Below are 5,765 nucleotides of genomic sequence, written 5' to 3'. Positions count from 1 at the left end.
AACACAGAAAAAGAAAGAAAAGAAAAGTTAAGGGAGGAGGGGACCCTCGCATCCCCGGTCGCACTACCCCCCTCCTGCGACGTACAGTTGAGGAAATATAAATTTTATGATCAATTGTGTCCCCTATCTTAGACCCCAACGACCCCGTGTACGCGCTACAAGTACATGTATGTTCCCTCCACTTCCAGCTATGAAGACGCAAATACATTTGCGTCCAACGTTAACATGTCCTCTTTCAGTTCCACCATGAATGGGTTGAATATTCCGTTCCTAAGTATGCCTTGCCAACGTCTTTATGTGGTGTACTTTACACGTTTTTCAGCCCTGGCGAAGTAGGCCCTGAATTCTGCCATCGAGCCTTTTCCTGCCTTCTGACTCTGAATGCTTCAGCCTGGGCCTGCATCTGTACCCGTGACCTTTGCCTTACTCCCTGTGCGGCTAACGGCGCTTGGCTCAGCCTGTTGCCTGCCACGACTGTATTCAACCTTCGAATTATCTGCTCCGCTCCTCGAAAATACATTCCTGTCTCGTAGTTCAAGTAAACATCCTTCCAGCTGCAGAGCAAAGGGCCCGGCCTCACTGTCTCCGTATAAGTAATTCATAGCTCCTGTTACCATGGTAGGCCCATGCCCCCTCGCATCTCATGCAGATACGTAGACGCTTATACACGCACTCCCAGTTAGTATAGAATAGCCTCTGCCCGAGAGACCTTTCCTTCCAGATAATATAGTTCCTTAAACATGAGATATTAGATACAGTTTGGGATTAGGTTGATCTGACATCCCAGACTTCTGTCTCCACATGTAGGGCTAAAAGTCAAGTCCCCCTTCATCCTCCAGTTACACGTAAATTACACGTCATGCTGCTGCGCGCGCATCTCTGCCATGTATTTCTGCTGACACTGCAGGATTCTCAGATGGATCCACCTACTTGTGACATCATGTCAATGATGTTTCTAGTTCACGCCTTCATGCACGCCTATTGTAACGCCTTCTTATTACGTATATGCATTCTTATCTCTCCTCTCAGCTGTTACGCCTTCTGCAATATGACATTACTGTAATGCATTGACTATATATATGAATGATTGTTAATAAAATGTTGTCTGTCAGTCCCTTCCCGAACCTACGTGGTGACGGAATGGTATGCCACCTTGGCTCGAGCCAAATACCCAATTCCTTTTTAAGGAATAAAAACCCCTTTTGAAAACCTCAAATATCACGGATTTTGCCTCTTATTTTTATGAGTTATTCTTATTGAACTTTACTGCATAAATTAAGTATAGGTAATTTAATTTTACCACATAATTGGCGCCCGAATAGGGACCCCTCCCCTACCTTACGCGCCGGAGGTGCGTTGCAGGCCTAGCCCCCTGCCACAGCCGGACGGACAACTACGCGTACCCGCAGGATTTCCTGTATCTCCCTCAGGCCAACGGAGGTGACTGAGGCTGCGATCAACACCCAGACGAGGCGGTGAGGAGTGCGGAGGATCCCGACCAGAGCCTAGCTGAGAGAGCAAGATCCGAGGTATACGGAGGCCCACCAGGTTCCGAAGTTCCGAAGTATCTGCTTCACGAGTCGAGTCTGAATCCAGTCCGGTCCAGTCCAGTCCAGGGTTTCCGAGGCCTTCCGTTTCTGTGCTTCCCGGTGAGTACCGTTGCTGGGGACGCATCTAGACGTGCGCATTAGTTTGTGCCGGTCAAGACAGGTTTGGGTACACAGACCTGGTCTGCACTGTTTAGCAGTGTATCTGTACTGTTTAGCAGTATATCCTGTCTTGCACTGTTTAGCAGTGTATCTGTACTGTTTAGCAGTACATCTAGTATCATGCAGTTAGCTAGTTTTATTCTAATCATTGTTGTTCGTCTTAAAATGTTTTAATGTGTTTCAAAATGTCGTGGTATGAGTGATTGTTCGATCTTCATTATTGTGATTATTGTGTTCAGTGTGTTCATATCTGAGTGAGGATCAAGTAGCCTGATTTTAAGATGCCGTTATTCTCTAAATTAAGACAAATAAAAACTAGAAAAGGGATACTCGAGGAAGCCGTTCCCATTCCACCCAGGGATACTCCAGGGTACTTTATGTACCACAAACATGGCCTAGATGCCGTCTTATATCTCGATTTATGGGTGGACTACACCAAGGATCTAGCAGAGAATCAGAGATGGCCCGCTGCTGGGACATGGGATGCAGATTGCATCATGAGAGTAGAAGAAGCATTATGGAAAAAGAAAGCCAGACAGTCACAGAAAGATGCCATTGAATTATGGCGTAAAGAATCGCATAGGCGCACAGAAAAAGCACACAGAAAAGAAGAGAAAAGGAAAGAGGATTCAGACAAGGCCCGAGAAAACGTATTAGTTGAGGAGGGTATCCGAGTAAAAATAGAACAAGTAGATAGACAACGAAACACCCTTATGAATGGTATGTATCCTCTTTTAACTGAAGGTTTACCTAAAGCCCTCCCGGAAGTACCAAAAGATCTACCACCTCCAATGCTCCCGACTAAAATGCATCAGAAAACCGCAAAGGACATTTTCCTTTCTTCCTATCTAGATGATGTAGCCCCCGAATATGTTAATACTGCACCGCCACGCACACCTCCTCCTGGCGGCGCTCCACCCCGAGATAATCAGCCCCCACCTCCGCGACAAGCTACTCCTCCTCCCGTTCCTCTCGTCCCGAATGTCCCTCCTGGTCTTCCAGCAGTTCTTCCACCTCTACCTGCAACTAATCTTCTTACTCTACACCCAAACAATCCCTTCGGAGCCGACGCCTCAGGAGGCGCGTCCGGAGGGGCGACAGGTTTTCAAACCCCACCACAAACACATAGATGGACTTATAGGGACCTAGCACAACAACGTACACCTCGGGCAGCCGATTTTGACATAATAAAAGAACGTCTCGGGGATTGTAGATATGATCCAGTACCCGGTAGAAATGATGAAAGATTAATACTCGCATCAGTGCGACTAAGACGGGTCACCAACTTTTTATTGACACTACCCGGAATGATTGATCATCTAGACAGAATATATCATTTTGTTCAAACAGGGGAAGGCCCTGAAAGTATTGGCCAGGCCATGGCTCACCAGAAAGTTGACACTCAAGCTAAGATATTACGGTTTTTTATAAACTGCCTAATAAGAGAACAAGATAGGCCGGGTGTAGACCCGGAGGAAATGAAAGCACTTCATAGATGGGGTCAGAATATAGCAGACGGGAATCACGATAAACAGAATTGTATAAAAAACATGTATCAAAGAATCAGAGGCGTAGTAATAAAAATACATGAAAACAGACAGTCAGAACCAGATATAGAATCAGACAAGTTTGAATCCTCAGGGGAGGAGGACCAACTAGAAACGGCGACAGGACAAGCACAATTACCAGTTAGAGAAACGATAGCTTATGTAGGTAAAGGAAGACCCTTTAATAATTCAATGCGTCCAGTACGTCCAGAAAGTAAAAGAATTTTTCAAGAAGCCATGTGTAATCCGAGAACTCCTGAACACTTATTCCAAGCCACTGACAACAGACTTCGAGAACGAATGGGGTACCATGTGCTCGATTCTATGGATGAACAAGAATTAGCTAGGTCAGCAGTACAATGGGCTGACAACCCTGAGAAATATAGTGATGATGCGTTAGCACACACATTTTTGAACATGACACCAAGCGAACAGCGTTTAGCTGGTACATACATGATACAACACCTGCTCTTATTGTATAGAAGCCAACACTCTGATCCAGGTCCCCTGCCTGATATATTAGCAGAACTGCTCATGAATAAATGGAGAGGTCTAGGTACCGATCTAATTAAAGTAATTCTAGAACATCGGCACAGATATAGTGCCTTCCTGTGTCCACAGTCTGATTCAGCACACTCCATGGAAAGAAAAATGTATTACATAGACAGACAGAATCCGTTACGAGAAGTGCACCCAGTTCAGAATACTGATAATACACTTAGACGTGTGTTTGTGTACACACCCATAACTAAAATAGAATTATTGGAAATGAAAAAACTAGTACCTAGCCATGACAAAGATCCCGCAGGTTTTCACCGTGAAATAAAAGATATGTTACTCATGGGTGATTACACTTATCCTGACCTTATGAAAATATTGAAAGTACTACTGCCTGCCGGCATTTACGAGAAACTTAAAGAAAAAGAATGGGAAGTAGGAAATGCAAAGATTGAGTGGGCTGCATTAGAAAACGAAGAAAATACTCGGGTTCCAGGCCTAGGGCTTGGGGACAAAGTTAAAGCGTTACCAGGATTGTTAGTACAAGTGTTGCCACGCTTATTAAGTACGAAAAAGGAAGATTGGGGTGCAATCTCAGCCTGCAAACAGAAACCCGATGAAGATACTAGTGATTTTTATTCCCGTTTTGAAAAATGTTTTGGTATTAATAGCGGCCTGAAAGCAAGTAGCGAATCATATCCACACCTTTTTGTAACGAAATTAGTCGAGAATTCCCTGCCCCAGGTAAAGAACAGAGTACTGAAGGTCGAGAGTACTTGGCAAGCTAATACCCCTTCACAAATGTTACAAATGTTACAGTATCACCAGAATAGAATTAGAGAAGAACAAGAACACGAACAAAGACGTATGAAGGACACGAAAATGAAAATGTTAGTTGCCCAGTCAGTTCCTGCTGACGGTCACAAAAAGGGTGCGACCCAGCCCAGTAATTCGACGGCTCCTGTTAAAGGAGTTTGTAACTATTGTAAACAGCCAGGTCATCATATAAACGATTGTGCAGTTCTGAAACACAATATCTCCACGGGTAAGACCAAGGAGAGACCGCGTCCCCCTAGACAAGATCAGGCCCAGCAACAAGTACCTCAGAATATACAACATATTCCGCCTATGCCAGCTTCATCACAGACTGTAGCAGTACCACAGCAACAGCCCATTACCGCAACACAAAACACGACACAACAGATGTACCAGTATGCACAAAATGATTACCCCGATTATCAGCGATATACATGAAACAGCCTAGAGAGGGAGTTTGGCTTGCCTCTTATTGAAGTTCCTGTAGATCAAGAGGGTCCTTATGTACACAGTCAAGTATTAGGGAAAGACAGAAAGTTTCTCATTGATACAGGGGCAAGCAGGACCACGATAAGCCACAACGAGGTTCCAGGGGCACCCCTCTCAGGCTCACAGAATGTTTCCCTTGGATTTTCAGGAAAGCCTATTATTAATGAAGTATCACAACCCCTTCCTCTTGCAGTTGGCCCTTTGACACGGACCACAGATTTATTGCTTACAAAATCATGCCCAGAAAACTTGCTAGGTATAAAGACACTGAAAGCTCTAGGAGCTATTATATGCTGTTCTCCGGAAGGAGTGCGATTATTCTTGCGAGATTTTAAAGGTCACTATGTATTAAGAGACATGGATCACCGGTTACAGAATGTCCCTGCACATTTGTGGGCGCAAGGCCCCACTGATGTAGGTTGTATGCACATTACACCATATCGAGTCACACTCAAAGCAGGAGTGGTATTACCACGAATTCGACAATACAAGTTACCCCCAGATGCTGTAGTGGCTTTACTGAAAATCATTGACGAGCTCATTGCACAAGGAGTGGTTGTGGAAACCGACTCCAATGTATGTAATTCTCCTATCATTCCAGTTCTTAAACGTACTGATCCAAATGCACCACCTGTTTATCGATTAGTTATTGATCTGCGCGAATTGAATAAATGTATTGTACCACAGTATCCTGTGGTTCCAGATA

The sequence above is a fragment of the Lissotriton vulgaris genome, chromosome 11 (assembly GCF_964263255.1).
Source record: "Lissotriton vulgaris chromosome 11, aLisVul1.2, whole genome shotgun sequence".
NCBI lineage: Eukaryota > Metazoa > Chordata > Amphibia > Caudata > Salamandridae > Lissotriton > Lissotriton vulgaris.
This window is presented reverse-complemented; position numbering follows the sequence as displayed.